General features: G+C 44.2%; 1 protein-coding gene across 1 annotated transcript in view; it reads right to left on the bottom strand.

The window, feature by feature from the left end:
* Positions 1-12,319: 12,319 nt before the first annotated feature.
* abcc1 (ATP binding cassette subfamily C member 1 (ABCC1 blood group)) overlaps positions 12,320-18,433 on the bottom strand; it is a 253,278-nt gene continuing 247,164 nt past the window's right edge. The window contains exon 32 of the transcript XR_009928666.1: positions 12,320-12,335. The gene's annotated coding sequence lies outside the window, so the exon portion shown is untranslated. The remainder of the gene's footprint in view (positions 12,336-18,433) is intronic.

Raw genomic sequence — 18,433 nt, 5'->3', positions numbered from 1 at the left:
GTTCTACCCATCAGTGGCGGCTGGTGATAACAAAAATTAGGGGGGGGGGGGGAATAAACAGAAAGCAGCACTTCGAAACTGGGCAAAACAACCACCAATACTGTATTTAAGAAGAGCAAGACAATACAAAATTCAAGTTGCAAACATTTTTTTAAGAATATAAAAAGAAGATAGTTACTCTGAGTTTTTTTTTTTTTATATATCTATATCCACTACCAAAAAGCATGTCAACTACTTGAACATAAATTTTGCTCTCCTTTCCTTCTGGCCAGCACATTTCTCAATGACTCTCTGATTAAAGTCAGTCATCTCAGTAACAAGTCTATTTTCCATGGACAGCATGGCCAGTGCATTCAGCCTCTCCTGGGTCATGGTGTTTCTAAGAAAGGTTTTTATTAGTGGTGGGCCGTTATCGGCGTTAACGCACGTTAACGCACTGCGACTCTTATCGGCGATAAAAAAAATATTGCCGTGAATCTATTCTCAAAGTTGGGTTGGGAGCTGGGTCTATACTACACAAGCTATGATGACTTTCACCTTGATATTTTAGCGTGGATGTATACCAAGCCGAATTGCACTGTAGGGGGCGAGAACGAGTCTTCGAACCTGTGTGTATGCCTTGTGTCTAAAATGATCACATCAAACGTGACGTGATCACATGGATGCAGCTATGAAGCCGCCTGATTTGCTTCAGGGAAAATGTATTTTTAAGAAGCTTCCCAATGGAAACCTCGACAAGACTAAGGTTGTTTGCACCTTGTGCTATGCGGAATTAGTTTACTGTAGGAGTTCTTCCAGTCTCAAATACCACCTAAACGCAAATCATCCCTTAGCTAATGCGGAAGATGCCGGGCCAAGCACTTATGTAGCGCAGGGGAAGAGTCATCGTCAAACTACGATGTTTGAGTGCAACCGAGGCAAGATTTATACCAAACTAAAAATGTTTTCGTGAGTCTGTAGAATATGATATGTGGGCAGGACATCTCTGCAGCACAACAATAATGTAAAATGGTATTTTGACTGATTTCTATAACAAACTCTGCTGCAATCCTTTCACGGCCTTCTGGACTGAGCACCCGGCGCCTCTTTGTTGGCTGAGAACCACTACTTTGCTCACCAATGGAATGGAGAGAGTTTCTGCACAGGACAAAGATAATTTATTATAATATTTGCAAAAGAGAAAAAGTTAATAATGAAAGAGAAAGCAAATAATGATCATATTACAGGAATACAATTACCTGATCTTTTGTATCTCCTGTTGGATGCTCCCTTTGATATGGACCGAGTCAGTGTTCTTTTTCTGGAGCTTGGCATAGAGGAAGTCTACATGTGGCATTATGTGGTGATAAAGTTCCAGAAAGAACTTAAAATCCTGATCCTCCAGTAGCATGGCCAGGGCTCCTGCTTCTCTGACAGTATTGGGGTCATTGTCACCTGAGTCTCTTACCCCGTTGTTGTCCACAAGACTTCAGTGCAGACACTTTGAAATGAAAGACAGGGAAAGCAAAAAAGGGCATTGCTAACATCACATCCAGCCAGCCAACTCTGTCTCTCGTAACAAGAGCGGTTGAAGCCCCGGTTGTAACTTCTTCCTCGGTCACTGGCCTGCTGCTGAATTTGTAAATCGAGTTGGTCCGGTCCGAGATCCTTTATCCTCTTTTTTTCTTCTAGCGAAAGCCTTGTGAAAGCATTTTGTTGTAAATCAATTACCGAATTTGCTTTAACTGCTGCCATTATCTACTTTCATGAATTGTATGATCGTCGTCAGTTTGCAAGGTTTTGGCAGAGTGACAGTTGGCCTATCGCCTGCGCTTAAGCGGCAAAGTTGAATGACAGGTGTCGAGATTACATTGGATAAAATAACATGTATCCAATTATGATTTGCCAGGGATGCAGCAAGCTGCACCCTGAGGAGAATCTTCAAGAAACTGTTAGGATAATTTCTCAAGTAATGCACAGTCGTCAGATTCAAAGAAAGTCTCCTTGCTGGCAAGGAGACAAAATCTGATCGCAATACAAAGTTTGTCCGCTAGCATGTTGTGCTAGCTACCTATTTAAACAGAACCACTCTTCGCTAAAACAAAGGCATGCAAATGTCCCATGGCTCTTCTTTCATTTGCTCCCTTGCATTGACATGGCGCGCGTGTGTGCGTGCATGTCTGCATGTTTACGACATCAACCCTGATTAAAACACAGAATCTCCGGTCCTCATGTCGTAAAAGCTCCTCCACATAGGTGTCAAGCAAATGGTCACCAGACCTTGCGTCTCCATCTAGCCCTTGTCAAACGGTATCTCTTTGAAAGAAAAAAAAACAAACCCCTCTCTTTAGTCTTAGTCAGTAACAAATGCTCACCCATCCCCCAGGGTAATAAGAAAAGCCTAGAGTTTGTTTTGGGTGGCTCTCTTATCTACTGACAAAGAATGCTAAACACCAGTATTATTCAGTATAAAACGTTACATTCTTAAATTTCTCAGACCGAAACCAATTAGAGACCAGCTTTAGGTCACATGCTTGCCAAAAGTTTAAGGCCTTTCATAGACATTCATTTGTCCAGCTCCCCTCGCCCATGAACTGCATGAAACATCTTGTATTTACATTACTGATTAAAACCTAATTTTTATTGAATGCTGAGGCGATTACTACCAGCAAGCACATCGTATGAGTAAATAATTTTATTTGTATATTATTTTTGTGTTTATGTTTTTTTTTCTTTCTGGAATTTTGATAGGGGCGGCGCCCTAGCGCCCCTTATTAATGAGCCGCTCCTGCTACCCATTGGTACTTATTTGCTTTTCACAATGTATGCTTCATGTTTTGTTTACCCGCAAAGTTTTCTCGTTGTTTATGATCATTGACCAATGCACTTTTTGTAAAGCTCTCTCTGTCAGGTTGCGTCCAAGGAGTCAGTTGAAGGCAAACCAAGGTTTTATTGGAAAAACGATCAGGGCAAAATCAAAACTAAAAACACCTTGGCGACTAAGCAGGGAAAACCAAAGCCCCCGTCACAGACGGGGAAAAAAGACATAAAACAAAACCGTACTCTGAAGCACTGGGGGAAACTGAACGTAACTCCAACACGAGACACAAGACGGGAGGCAACACGAGACGATTTGACAGGGACCTGCACACAGAAAGGGCATTAAATAGACAGGGTAATCAGCAGGGTAACACAAGACAGGTGGAGGTAATGACCGAAGACTAAACGAGCTGTAACCCTCACGTGGAATCTGACAGAAAATACACACACACCAACAAGGGGAGGGGGACAGAAAGACAGTCATGACACTCTTGTAAGTCGCTTTGGATAAAAGTGTCTGCTAAATGACTAAATGTAAGCACGCACAAAAGAAGAGCTCAGCTGCCTCCAACAAGTCATTCAGCGTGGCTGGCCGGAGCACAGACCCGAGGTTCCTGTTCAGTAATTGTATTGTGCCTATATACTCGGTACTCAAGGACACAACCATCAGGATTCAACTCGACAACTTTTATTATACTTCATCTCACACGTGTATCGTAACATCATATCAGTGCGCCATCACCAGGCCATAGCCGGCCACTACATCTCCCCCTTTTAGATGAATGTTTAACTGCTTTGTTAGAACCTCAAGATGACAAAGTGCATTCAACTATATGGCTACTTTCCCGTTTCCTAACTCATCTTATAATTTCTGGAGTTCACTCAAATCCTTATTAAAACTTAAAAGCCTAAACTGAGAAACTAACAGAAGAAATTATACTGTAGCTATTTTATGAGATTACTCACTAGATGCATTAAATCAGAACATAGCGTTTCGACTAAACATTTCACTTTTTAAACATTATGACTTTTCTTTTGTTTTAACGTCTTTTCTGTCCTCCGTAGTGTGTAGGTGTGTTTAGTGTTCAAAGGTCCAGTCTTTCAGGAGCCCTAGACAGTCTCCCTGACCTAGTCATTGACATGTCACCTGATGTTGGGGGCACTGGTACTTCCCTGAGGTGTGACCGGTTGCGTCGCAGTCGTCCTCCATCCGGGGTCTCCACCTCGTATGAGCGTGGTGTGGGTGCAGGGCCCACAACTGTCCCTCTGGTGCGTGTGGGTCTGATTCACACCTGCTGTCCCGACCGAAGAGGTGGCAGGGTTTGAGTGCGGTGTCTCCGGTTGAACGTTTGTTGCTGTTGCAGTTTCAACGCAGTGTCCTTTTCTCTGAAGTCTTTGAGATCAGGCCACTGTGGTTGTAGCTGCAGCGGTGACACTGGGACTGGTGTTCTGAGTCTCCTCCCCATCAGTAGTTGTGCTGGGGAGGTCCCGTGTGCCAACGGAGTAGACCTGTAGGCCAGCAGAGCTTTGTGGAAATCTCCCTCTTTCTCTAAGAGAGACTTAACAGTTCTGACGGCCCGTTCAGCCTCCCCATTGCTGCGGGCATAACGGGGGCTGCTTGTCACATGTGTGAAGTCATAATCTCTTGCAAACTGAGAGAATTCATGACAGGAAAACTGAGGACCGTTGTCCGTGACTAGCACTTCTGGGCATCCATACCTAGCAAACACAGCTTTAAATCTTGCAATAGTCTGTTTAGCTGTTGTGCCTCCAGGTAGGGTGCAAACCTCAATATAGCGAGAGAAGTAGTCTATCATGACTAAATAGTTCCCATTCTGCCATTGGAAAAGATCTGCTGCGACCCTCTGCCATGGTCTGCTTGGGAGGTCAGTCGTGAGCAGAGGCTCGACAGGTGTTTGAGCTTCACGTGCACAAATCTCACATCTCTCGACCATCTGCTTTACAGCAGACGTGATGCCTGGCCACCAGACAGATTCTCTAGCCCTAGCTAGGCATTTGTTGATACCCTGATGTCCCTGGTGAAGTCTCTGTAGGATGTCAGGTCTCATGTGTTCAGGGATGATGAGTCTCTCACCTTTCATGAGCAGTCCTCCTCCTTCATGCAGGACTGACCTTTCAGGCCAGTAGGGCAACAGCAGCTCATGCATATCTCGTCTGTGTTCAGGCCAGCCGTTTGCAATGTATCGACTGAGACGTTCGCAGGTGTTGTCAGAGGTTTGTGCGCTCTTAATTTGTTCCAGCTTTGTCGGTGTGGCTGGCAGGCTTTCTACTACACTGTCCAAGTAAGCTTTGCATTCCTTTTCCAGGTCTTGCTCCGCCTCCGTGGCTGTGGCTGGAAGAGGCGCTCTGGACAGAGCATCAGCTGTTATCAGGTTTTTACCTGGGACATGGATGATGTTGAAATTGAATCTGAGCAGCCTTAATCTGAATCTGATAATCCTCGGCGGAAGATCATCCAGTGCTCTGGACTTCAGGAGTGTTATGAGTGGCTTGTGATCTGTTCTTATAGTGAAATCTAGGCCGCTCAGGTATCCGCACAGGCGCTCACATGCCCAGGTTGTAGCTAAAGCCTCTTTTTCTATTTGGGCATATCTTGACTCGGCTTTAGTCAAACTTCTTGAAATGAAGACGACAGGTCTCCACTCACCACCTAGCTGTTTTTGGGCCCGATCTTGCACCCAGCGCAATTGACTTTGTCAACGACGCAAGTATCATTCCTAGTTTGCACTCGACGCAAAGCTGACTTTTCCCTCCACAGACGCACGTCGAAATGACCTTGCGCTCCCGTGGGCGGTTCAGCGAAAAAGGAGGCGTGTTCCGGCGCAAACGTTCCCTGGTGCTATTTTGCAGTTTCCGAAAAACAATTCCGCCACTGACCAGGAAAAACTTGGTCTAAAGTCAATGGGGCATTATTCAGATGCTATTTTAAGGGCGCAAGCTTGGTCCGTGCACACTGCTGGCGAGGCCAGGGTCTTCTTTCTGCGAAGCTACGTTACATTGTTTTGATTTATGGCGTGTTACATTTCTTCAATGATTATAAAAAGATTTTCATGAGAAATCTCTATGTATGTGAACATGATTTGTAACAATTGTGCCTGTTTAACCGAAGCTAATTTGGGTGGGTTTCTTCTCCCATCTCCATCAGAATCAGAATTCGGTTTATTCGCCATGTAGCCTATGTTACACAAACACGGAATTTACTGTGGCAGGAAGGTGCAAACAATAAACATATACGGGTCTTAAATTAAGTAAAAAAGTACAATAGTTAAACTAATTCCTAGAACCAAACAATTAAAAAAATAAAATATAGGGTAGGCTATATACAAATAAGAATAAGAATTTGAATGAGCAGCATGAGCGGGCAATTTAGTGCAATGAGAAAACTGCTCTGCCTTTCCCATACAATGTCACTTGTCTATGTGTTACGGCCCTGACTAGAACGTCGGTCTCCTTGGCTGTGAACCGCTCCTGGCGTGCGCCTGGCAAATCCTCCGTTATAATAGCAATCCGCCATGGAACAAGCGCTGCTCTTAAAGGGAATGTGAGATGACGCTCTGATTGGTTTATTGCACGTTACGCCCAAACCACACCCATTAGTAATGTAGCTACTTCGGACCTACCCATTTTAGATTTGCGCCAGGCGCAAAGTCATTTATCCCGCCGGCAAAATAACAACCGAGCCGGAGTCCCGCCCACAAAGTTACTTGCGCTTTGCGGTTTGGTACTTGCGTTTCAGATCGTCAAAATAGGGGGGTTTGTGTTAAGACACCTCCTAGTCCATACGAAGAGGCATCCGCTGACACCATGGTTTCATGGTTTGGGCTGTATTGGGCTAACACAGTCTCTGACCCTAATTCTTTCTTAGTGTCCAGGAACGCTTTCTGTTGGGGTGCTCCCCATGTCCAGCTGTTCTCTGTCTTCAACAGATCGCGGATGAGCTTTGTCAAGTCAGGCAGGCGTGGTGAGAATTTCCCTACAAAGTTCACCATGCCCATGAAACGGCGAACATCTGCCACATCCTTCGGCTCAGGCATGTCACGGATCGCCTTTATCTTATCCGGGTCTGCTCTGATGCCCTGGGAGTTTATGACATGGCCCAGAAAACGGACTTCCGTCAGTGCGAACTGGCATTTTTCATTCAGAGTGAGTCCAGACTCTCTGAATTTCTGTAGCACCCTGTGCAGCCTATCGTCGTGTTCTGCCCGGTCCTTTCCCGTGATGAGGACATCATCAGCATGACATAGCACTCCGTCAATGCCATCAATCAGCTGGGAAATCCTCTTTTGAAAGTGCTCAGGGGCCGATGATATACCAAAAGGTAACCTCTTGAAGTAATATCGGCCCTCTGGTGTGATGAAGGTGGTCAACAGCATTGAGTCTTGATGGAGCGGTACTTGCCAAAAGCCTGATGTTGCATCAAGCTTTGTGAAGACTCTGGCTCCTTCCAGCTTGGCCAGCGTCTCGTCCACTGCCGGTAAGATGTGTCTCTCTCTGATGACGCTCTCGTTCAAATGGGTTAAATCTACACAAATGCGTAGTTTCCCCGATGTTTTCACAATAGGGACCATGCCTGCGCACCATTCAGTTGGTTCTTCAACACGGGCTATGACCTCCATTTTCTCCATCCGGTCTAGTTCCTCTTTAACTTTGGCCCGGAGTGGGATGGCTACACGTCGTGGGGCAGAGAGGGCATAGGGTGGTGCATTGTCTTTCAGCTTAATTTTATATTCACCTTTAAGTTTACCTAGCCCTGTAAAGACATCTGCGTAGGTTGAGCGGAAGTGTGTCTCTGCATTGTCTATGCTATGGAGCTGAGGAATCATCTGCAGTCTGCGAATGGCTGGCAGGCCCAATAAGGGTGTGGTCAGGTCTTTCACAATGAACACCTCCTCCTCAATCTTTCTGTCGCCTCTCTGAATGACAGCATGCACTTGCCCTTTGACATCCAGAGGTTGACTGGCGGGGCCAAGCAGAGGTCTGCGTGTCACTGTGTAGCTGCCATATTTCTCTTGCGTGTATTCTGTTTCTGGGATAACAGTCACAGATGCCCCCGTGTCCACTTTAAAGCACATCGGGCCACCATTTATGGTAAGCATTTCAGTCCATGTAGACGACTGTGGATAGTCAACAGCTCCCAAATAAGCCGCCCCATAATCCTCCTCAATGGATTCTAGGTTTTGAGCTGATCTGCACACAGATGCAAAGTGTCCCCTCTTTTGACATTTTCTACATTCAGCATCTTTTGCTGGGCATTCAGTCCATGCATGTGTAGGGGTTTTGCCACACTTCCCACACTGCTTTGGGCTGGTAGAGGCAGGCTGAGGCTGAAAACGGCTTACACGTTGAGCAGAATTTTTCCTATAAGCCTGTCTCTTGCTGTTGTAAGACACTGCATCTATTTGCTCTGGTGAATCGGCTGACCGGAGAACAATTTGCTGCTTTTTCACCTCTTCGTGCTGCTTCACTTGAACTATGGCTGTAGCTAAATCCAATTTTGGGTTGAGCTGCATCTTTTCAGACAATTTGGCATCACGTATCCCGACAACAATCCTGTCTCGGATCAGCTCTTCACTCAAGACGCCATATTTGCAATGTTCAGCTAGCTTGTGCACTGCTGTGATAAAGTTCTCTGCAGATTCGCCAACTTCCTGACTTCGTTTATTAAACTTGGCTCGTTCAAAAATTACATTATGCACTCCTACAAAATGTCCATCAAAAGCATTTTTTACCTCGTCATAGTCATTTTGTTTATCCTCAGCCAACTGCAATGAGCTCAGGATATCGTCAGCTTTATCACCCATTGTGTAAATGACAGAATTCACCTGGTAAACTTTGTCTTTTTCTTTCAATCCAGAAGCAAGCCTGAAGCGTTCAAATCTTTTAATCCATGCGGGCCACGAGCTTGGCTCGAAGTCGAAGGGTCCCGGTGGTGGGATGGTAAAAACGTGATCCATGCTGTGTGCTAGTAGCTTACCGCTAGCTTGATATTAGCTTTCACCGTCAAACTGCCTCTCTAGCTCCACACGTCACCGTCTTCACTCTCCACACCGTTAAACTAATCCAACTAGTTGTCTGTACCTCTAGACTCTGTCTGTCGCGGGTTATAAGCTTCTGACACCATGTATTGTGCCTATATACTCGGTACTCAAGGACACAACCATCAGGATGCAACTCGACAACTTTTATTATACTTCATCTCACACGTGTATCGTAACATCATATCAGTGGGCCATCACCAGGCCATAGCCGGCCACTACAGTAATATTGGGACTCAAGGAGCCAACTCGCATGGTCTGCTGGAATTGTCTTCAAAGGCCTTTGAATAGTAGTGCCCCCCACCATGCGTGAGCACATGTTGAAGCTCATTCATCAATCACACTTGGGGATAGTGAAGAGCAAGCAGCGAGCTTGTGAGGCCCTCTACTGGCCAGGTATTAGTGCACAAATTGAAGAAACAGTCAAACTGCAGTTTATGTGCAGACTTCCAGAATAAACTGCCAAGACCAACAAAACTGCCTCAAACCAACAAAAACACCTGGGGCATGTATAAAGCGCAGCTTTTATACCAGAAGATGGCGTACGGCCTAAACATAAAAAGTACCTACGCACAGAAATATTCACATGCATAAAACCGGTCGTACGCCAGGTCCTGCGCACCTTTCCTTTATAAATCACAATCAACATGAGATTGACCGCACATGAACGAGCCACTGACCCCGCCTCTTCTTGATCCAAGATGGCGCCGATGATGGCTGCCTCGGTCGCTAGGTGCGCTTTGTCTTGTTTTGTCTGTTAATTCAGTGTTCTGCCAAGATTTCCGGGGTTCTCTAACAAGAGAAGTACTTCTAAACATCAGGACTACAACTCCTGTGGATTTATTTCCCACTTTTCTGCTTCCAGCGGCAGAATTAGTAGGAATTATAGTCAAAGCCACCCTCAGCTTTGTCCTAGCAGCGAAGCGTCGTAGGAGAGGCAAACGAGCCAGTGCTCTGGTGCGACTCCGTCGGCGTGGGGCACGCACAGCGTTACCGGGGATATTTCTCTCCAACGTGCGTTCACTGAGCAACAAACTGGATGAACTTCAGCTACTGGTGTGGAAAAACAGAGACTTTCATTCATCTTCCGTTCTGTGCTTTACGGAGACATGGCTGAGTGAACTGATCCCAGACTCTGCGCTACAGCTAGCAGGTTTCAAACTGCTGAGAGCGGATCGTGACCCTGTGCTCTCTGGCAAAACGAAAGGCGGTGGTATTTGTTTTTACATTAACAGTGGCTGGTGTGAAGATGTGACAGTGATTCTGCAGCACTGTTCTCCTGATCTGGAATCATTTTTTATTAACTGTAGATCTTTTTACTCGCCACGAGAGTTTGCATCATTCATTCTGGTTGGCGTCTACATGCCTCCGCAGGCTAGCGTCAACGAGGCTCAACGTGTGCTCGCCAGCCAGATACTGAGTGTGGAGCATGAAAATCCGGATTCCTTGGTTATTGTGCTAGGCGACTTTAACAATGGCAGTCTCACTCAAGAACTCCCAAAATATAGACAATTCATCAAATGCCCTACCAGAGAAGGAAACACCTTGGATCACTGCTACTCTACAATCAGCAAAGCATACAATGCGGTCCCCCGAGCAGCACTGGGTCACTCTGACCACGCCATGGTCCACCTGATTCCTGCATACAGTAAGCCTGCTGTGAGGACATCAAAACAGTGGACCAGTGAAGCTATGGAGGATCTGCGGGCGTGCTTGGACTGCACTGACTGGGACATGTTCACGACTGCTACCAATAGTCTGGATGAGCTCACAGAGGCTGTGACATCATACATCAGCTTCTGTGAGGACTGCTGTATACCAACACGCACCAGGGTAAGCTACAACAACGACAAACCCTGGTTTACAGCTAAACTCAGAAGGTTGAGGTCAGAGAAAGAGGCCGCGTTTAGGAGTGGGGACAAAGACAGTTTCAAGGAGTCGAAGAACAGGTTTAGCAAGGCGGTGAGGGAGGCTAAACGACTGTACTCAGAGAGACTAAAACACCAATTCTCTGCAAACGACTCTGCTTCTGTCTGGAGAGGGCTCAGGCAGATTACCAACTACAAGCCCAGAGCCCCCCACTCCACTAACGACTCCCGCCTGGCCAACGACCTGAATGAGTTCTACTGTAGATTTGAAAGACAATTGGACAGTCCTGAACTACCCCTTCCCACCCAGGAGGCCTCCCACCCCCCCCCCCACCCCCCTCTACAGTGACGACTCTCTCCATTCAGGAGGGTGAAGTTAACAGACTTTTCAAGAGGCAGAATCCCCGCAAAGCAGCTGGGCCAGACTCTGTCTCTCCAGCCACCCTCAAGCACTGCGCTGACCAGCTGTCTCCGGTGTTTACCTACATCTTTAACACCTCCCTTGAGACATGCCATGTGCCAGCCTGTCTCAAGTCCTCCACCATCATCCCTGTGCCCAAAAAGCCAAGGCCAACAGGACATAATGACTACAGACCCGTCGCCCTGACCTCTGTGGTAATGAAGTCTTTCGAGCGCCTGGTGCTGGCACACCTTAAATCCATCACTGACCCTCTACTGGACCCCCTGCAGTTTGCCTACAGAGCCAACAGGTCTGTGGACGATGCAGTTAACATGGCCCTCCACTTCACCCTACAGCACCTGGACTCCCCAGCATCCTATGCCAGGATCCTGTTTGTGGACTTCAGCTCTGCCTTCAATACCATCATCCCCGCCCTGCTTCAGGACAAGCTCCCCCAGCTGAACGTGCCTGATTCCACCTGCAGGTGGATCACAGACTTCCTGTCTGACAGGAAGCGGTGCGTTAAGCTGGGAACACAAGTCTCTGACTCCCGGTCCATCAGCACCGGATCACCTCAGGGCTGCGTCCTTTATCCTCTGCTCTTCTCCCTGTACACCAACAGTTGCACCTCCAGTCATCCGTCCGTCAAACTCCTGAAGTTTGCGGACGACACCACCCTTATTGGGCTCATCTCTGGTGGAGACGAGTCTGATTATAGGTGGGAAGCGGCCGACCTGGTGCAGCCAGAACAACAAGACAGTGGAGATGGTTGTGGACTTCAGGAAGAACACAGCCCCACTCACCCCCATCACCCTGTGTGACTCCCCAGTCAACACTGTGGAGTCCTTCCGCTTCCTGGGCACTATCCTCTCCCACCTCAAGTGGGAACTGAACATCAGCTCCCTCATCAAGAAAGCACAACAGAGGATGTACTTCCTTCGGCAGCTGAAGAAGTTCAACCTGCCAAAGACAATGATGGTGCACTTCTACTCAGCCATCATTGAGTCCATCCTCACCTCCTCCATCATCGTCTGGTACGCTGCTGCCACTGCCAAGGACAAGAGCAGGCTGCAGCGTATCATCCGCACTGCTGAGAAGGTGATTGGCTGCAATCTGCCTACCCTCGAGGACCTGCACACCTCGAGGACCCTGAGGCGTGCGAGGAAGATTGTGGCCGACCCCTCCCACCCTGGTCACTCCCTGTTCCAGCTACTCCCCTCTGGCAAAAGGCTGCGGTCCATCAGGACCAAAACCTCACGCCTTAAGAACAGTTTCTTTCCATCTGCTACTGGCGTCTTCAACAAGGCCAAGGACTCCCATTGACATTCATTCACTTATTTAACTATTATAAGTCCATCTAATGGCAATTCAGTATGCATAAGCCACTTTCTCAGTATCCGATTGCACTATGTTGACCATTCACGCTGTTCATTATTCTTATTTTTATATATATTTTATTTTATATTTAAATTGTTGTATTCTTAGATTGTTTAGTTCGTATAAATAGTTAAACTTTTGTACTTTTATTTCATTTAAGATCTGTATATGTTTAGTGTTTTGCACCTCCCTGCCACAGTAAATTCCGTGTTTGTATAACATACATGGCGAATAAACCGAATTCTGATTCTGAAAAAGCGGGCGTGATTGGGCGTTGTGGGTTTTTATAATAAGAGAAAAAAAAAAATCTTTTGTGAAGGTGAATTCCTTCATTGGTCAGTTACTCCAGCTGGGCGCAGGGCTGGACTGGGACAAAAAATCGGCCCTGGCATTTTTGGCCCAGGAAGCCCACACCCACCGTGATTGGTCAGACACATTCCCTGTAGACAGTCCTCTTAACCCTTGTGTTATCTTCGGGTCATTCTGACCCATCAGTCATTGTGACCCACCGTCGTATTGCGACAAATTTACCTCCTACAAAAACAAAGTGAAGCATTTTCTTTTAACTGTCGGGCTGTCTCAGACCCCCCACATTGCAATGGTTAAAAGAAAATAATTGTTATTTGTTTTTGTATTGGGTAAAATTGGGTAAACACAACGGTGGTTCGTTATGAACCTTTGGGTCATGTGACCCGAAGGCAGCACAAGGGTTAAAATATGCGTGCATTATATGATATGAGTTGCCTAGTGTTCATGTGATAGTTTTGGAACCTTCAAGAGGGGTCTCAAGACTTATCTGTTGATCTTACACTTAAATAATTAATTAACTAAAGAGTTATGATTTGTATATTTATGGTATTTGTCTATTTTTTATTATTATTAAAGATCCTGTAAAGTAAAGGAAAAACTAGTTTCAAGTTCAACACACCGCAGAATAATGAAAGTATGTTAAATTAGGCTTTGAAATCGTAAGAAAATCAGCAGTCTTTTCTGTTCGAGACTGGGGGGGCGTGTCGCCTGAAGGAGCTCAAGCTCGGCCCCCTCGCTGGAGGGCCCCACCTTTCTCAAGTAAGCTACCTACGACCCAGATAATGGATGCTACGGCAAGCCGAATAAAACAGTATAGAATTAGAATTTATTTGTTCAATGAGTGAAACATACAGATCACTGATTCTTGAGACATGGGACAAAACAGGTCCCACATATTTAACTGCATTTGTGATTAAAAATGAAAATATTTTCAATTGAAAATGTTATCAGGGATTAATATTAAAAGGTATTTAACACAATTATCCTCTTCAATCAAATATAATCATTATTATATCAAATCTATAACACCTATTATACCAATAACATTTCTCACTACATGTAAAACAGTGTGTCCACAGAGAAGGGTCCAATCATTCATATGCAATAAAATGGAAAGAAACTTTTAATGTATAATTAAAAAAGGTTTGTTCCATCAAAAGCAACACTTAATAATATCTAATATCAGAGCAATGTTGTTTTTCAATGACATTTGCATGTTTTATAAGGTTTCAAAGTTGTGTCCCAACTTTTGGTCAACACCGTCAGACATTCAATAAAATGTATTAAAATCAGGTAATATCAGGGGCAGCTGTCACTCTGAAGGACCCCTTGCCACATTCCATCTCTGCAGAGTTCATCAGTGTCAGACAGGCTCTGGTAAGTTTTATAGTTTTACAGTATTTGAAACCTTAATCTTTCCTTTGTCACAACTATGATATGTCAACACCCTCTTCCATTTTTTGAGGAAATTATTTGAAATGTTGAGATCATTTCAGTCTCTTGAAGGAGGTTCTATTAGCATCTAGCATCAACAGAAAAATAAAATGGCTACTACATGGACTCCATGTGTTTTTTGAAAGAAATGACTAATGTGTCAATACCGTCAGATGTCACCACCGTCAGAATTTCTGTCTGACAGTGGTGACGACCCAGTGACGGAGTTGACATTCAATGTAAAGTCATTGTGTTTGTGTTTTTAAAGTTATTTTTAATGATATAAAATGAAAGATTTGGTTGTATTGCAATTATAATAATGTATAAATATCAAATATGTGACATGACAGCATCTATTGCTTTTATGGGTTGACATCAACCCGAGTAGAGTTCAGGTTGAGGGAACATAAGATTTAGGGAACATACGAATGTAAGAAGTAGGAACTTAGACATGTTCCATGATAGACATGTTAACCCTCGTGCTGCCTTCGGGTCACATGACCCAAAGGTTCATAACGAACCATTGTTGTGTTTACCCAATTTTACCCAATACAAAAACAAATAAAAATAATTTTCTTTTAACCATTCCAATGTGGGGGGTCTGAGACAGCCCGACAGTTAAAAGAAAATGCTTCACTTTGTTTTTGTATGAGGTAAATTTGTCGCAATACGACGGTGGGTCACAATGACTGATGGGTCAGAATGACCCGAAGATAACACAAGGGTTAAACATGTTTAAAATATTATTGTGCTCATGTGTTTTAGGCCAGGATGGCTACGAAACTCTCATTGGAGCAGCGTAGAAAGAGGAACAGAGAGTATCGAAAAAAGCGAAGAGAGAAAATCTTTACACAGCCAGAATTAAAAAAGGATTATCTAAGAAATGAGAGAAAAAGATGGAAACAGAGAGTTGAAGAAGGAAAAATAAAGCAAATAAAAGATTTAAGTGAAAGGGAACAGAGGATTAATAGAAAGAAATGGAGGCATAGTCAGAGAGAATCCAGAAAGAAAAGGCAGATAGACACTCAACTATTGGAAACACGTCCAGATAGTCCAGTTAATGTTTTGAATGAGATACCACAGACAAGCAGGCAGGCTGCTGCAGGGAAAGGAGAAAGGGACAAAAGAAAGCAGAGACGTTCTAGAGAAATGAAAACACTCAAAACCAATCTCAGCAAGGCCCAAAAAGAGAACAACAAATTAAGAAAGAAGATATGGCGCATGAAACAGAAAACCACACTGGGTGAATCGCCGAGAACCACCACAAAAAGAATGATGGGTAGCAGCTTCCTTTTAGTAAAGAAAGCACTCCTGTTCCACAATGTTCTTCTGAAAGAATTCAGTGAAGGGAAACCGGGTGGAGAACCATGTCAGAGATGCCATGCAAAATCTAAAAACCTTCTCTTGTCAGGGAGGATTCTTAAAAAATACCGGCTGCTATACAAAATGAGACAATTTGGTCTGACATACAAAATGCTAAGGCCAAAGGAATCCAAAGTCAGAAGGCCCACTTACATTAAAACAATCAAACAAACAGTCCAAAACTTCTTTTGTAATTCTGCACGTATGACCACTGACAAACAAGACACAAGAACACAAAAGAAGGAAAAGCATCAAAGAATGATCCTCTCAGACACAATGATTAACCTCCACAAAGAGTTTACCAAGCAACACCCAAACATAACTGAGTTATTCATCTTTCTGCACTCTTCGTCCTTTCTATGTCACAGCCCCCAAGCCATCTGATCGAAAGACCTGTCAGTGCCAATACCACGAAAACGCAGAGATGATGCTGAAAGTTTTGAGAGAGCATGGGGTTGTTCAGGGTAGCAAGCTCGACGATAATTTTGAGCTTGTTTGTTTCTCTCCTCCAAGTGAAGCATGTCTCCTGCGTGTTTGTACACGCTGTCTTCACAAAAGCACACCTATAGCAGCACAGCAAGAGCTGATCAATGCTGAGTGGCAGCAGTGGGAACGGGTAAAGGACCAAGCAGCAGGCGAATCTTACTTCAACACTAAAATTGTGAAGCATACTGGCACCTTAGCAGAACTCATACAGCTGTATGAACACCTGTTGTGGAATGAGACAACACATGTGTGTTTGGTTAAAAACCAGTCCAGAGAGTTTCGGAAGATGATAAACAACTGTAATGAAAACAGTGTCATTGTGCATGTTGACTTTGCAGAAGCGAGGTACAAGGTACAATCAGAACCTCCCCCAAGTCAATCTGCACACTGGCATGTACTATGCAAAAGGTGAAAAGGCTGGCTTTTGCCAGCTGAGTCCAAGCGTCAGGATGCTGCCTCCATTTGGGCATACATGAATCCCGTACTCAAAACAATAAGAGAAAAGTTTCCTGGTGCTCACACCATCCACTTCTGGTCTGATGGTCCTAGCAAACAATATAAAAACAAGAAGAATTTCTCTCTTCTATGTGATGTCCCTCAGAGATTTGGTTTCCAGAGAGCAACTTGGAACTTCTTTGCCACTTCTTACGGCAAAGGAGCACCAGATGGCATTGGAGCGACAGTCAAAAGAACTGCAGACAGTCTCCTTCTGCAAGGGAATGATGTTGCAAGTGGAAAAACATTCTACGACATGGTGAAGAAAAGTGTTACCAACATCCAACTCTTCTATGTCAAAGATGAAGAAATGGCGTGCTATGATGAACTCATTCAACCCTTGAAACCTGTGCCTGGAACACGAAAAGTTAATCAGGTTATTCCTGAGGGGAAGAAGATCACTTGCAGATCATTGTCCTGCTTTTGCTGTGAACCAAATATTTGCCAGTGTTTCACTCCAGCCATGTTAGATCTCCACGAGCATGTAAAGGTGACAAATTTGAAAAAGCACACTGAGACCACAAGTGGTAGCAGTGCTTCTGCTCAAAACAAGGAAATAGGACCTATTGCCATGCTAATGGAAGAAATGGAGCAGGACAGCCATGAAGTTCCTGAAGGAGTTCACACAAAAATAGCGGCGGATCACATTAACTGTGGAGACTGGCTTGCTGTGATCTACGACAAAAACTGGTGGTTGGCAAAAGTAATCACTATGGATACACATCACCAAGATGTAAAGGTCGAATTCTTCCATCCTAATGGGCCAAGCACTCAGTTTCATCCAAAACGAGGGGCAAGGGATGTGTGCTTCATTCCAGTCCAAAAGATCCTGGTCAAGCTGACTGAGCCATCATCTCCAGCTTGTGCGAGCAGTACAAGAGAAATATTTCACCTCTCACCTGAGGTGATGGACTACATTGAAAGGGAGCATATTCAATTTCTGATGTTTCAGTAGTCAATGGATACAGATGAAAGCAGCATGATATCAAAGCAGATGCAAATATTTACATCTAAAAATGTATGTTGTGATGCATGATACTGAAAAACAGAGAATTGTATTAATTTGTTTACATTTTTGTTTCAATGAAATGAATTTAAATACTTAAACTTACATTTTTTAAATAAATGGTTTGTAAATGATAACATGCTCATTGTTTGTGTTTGAATTAATTCAGTGGTTCAGTTTTATTTCACCACCGTCAGATATCAGTCCACTCTGTCAGGTCTATGTCACCTCTGTAAGATGAATATTTTGATAATATTTCATTATAATATTTCATATTTGTTGAGGAATTGTTGGTCATATGTGAAAATGTAATCTGTCTCCAACATGAAAATGTGTTTTGAAATCTTAAAAACATCTTGATTGCTTTTAAAGGTAAATTTTAAATTAGATTAGACAGTACAATGACCAAAACACAGATGGACATCTTAATAATATTTATATAAATACTTTTTGAAAGTAATTTTATCATGACATTTGTCAGCCTTGTTGAAATGTGTGTTTACTATACTTTTTATAGTTCTAGCATAATGTAAGTGGAAATTAATTTGGATTTTAGGTGTCTGATGGTGTTGACACAAAAGAAGCGCTGGCAAGGTAAAGTGCCCATTTTGATAATAAAGAGAAAGGTTGGGAGGTTGGATCAAAGCATTGCTCATTAGCTTAGTACTTGTTAGATATGTACATACAGTTTAATTTGTCTGAGCATAAGGTTTTATTTTTTACATTCTGAACCCTGTTTTGTCCCACTTCTCAAGAATCACTGAGATGCATATAAATGAAATGTTCCCCTGAGCTGTAACACAGGAGTAAAAATGTACACCAGAGACAGCAGACAGTGAGC

Source organism: Osmerus eperlanus, chromosome 2 (assembly GCF_963692335.1).
Source record: "Osmerus eperlanus chromosome 2, fOsmEpe2.1, whole genome shotgun sequence".
Taxonomy (NCBI): domain Eukaryota; kingdom Metazoa; phylum Chordata; class Actinopteri; order Osmeriformes; family Osmeridae; genus Osmerus; species Osmerus eperlanus.
Note: the sequence above shows the minus strand (reverse complement) of the source record. Positions and strands in the feature narration are given on the sequence as shown.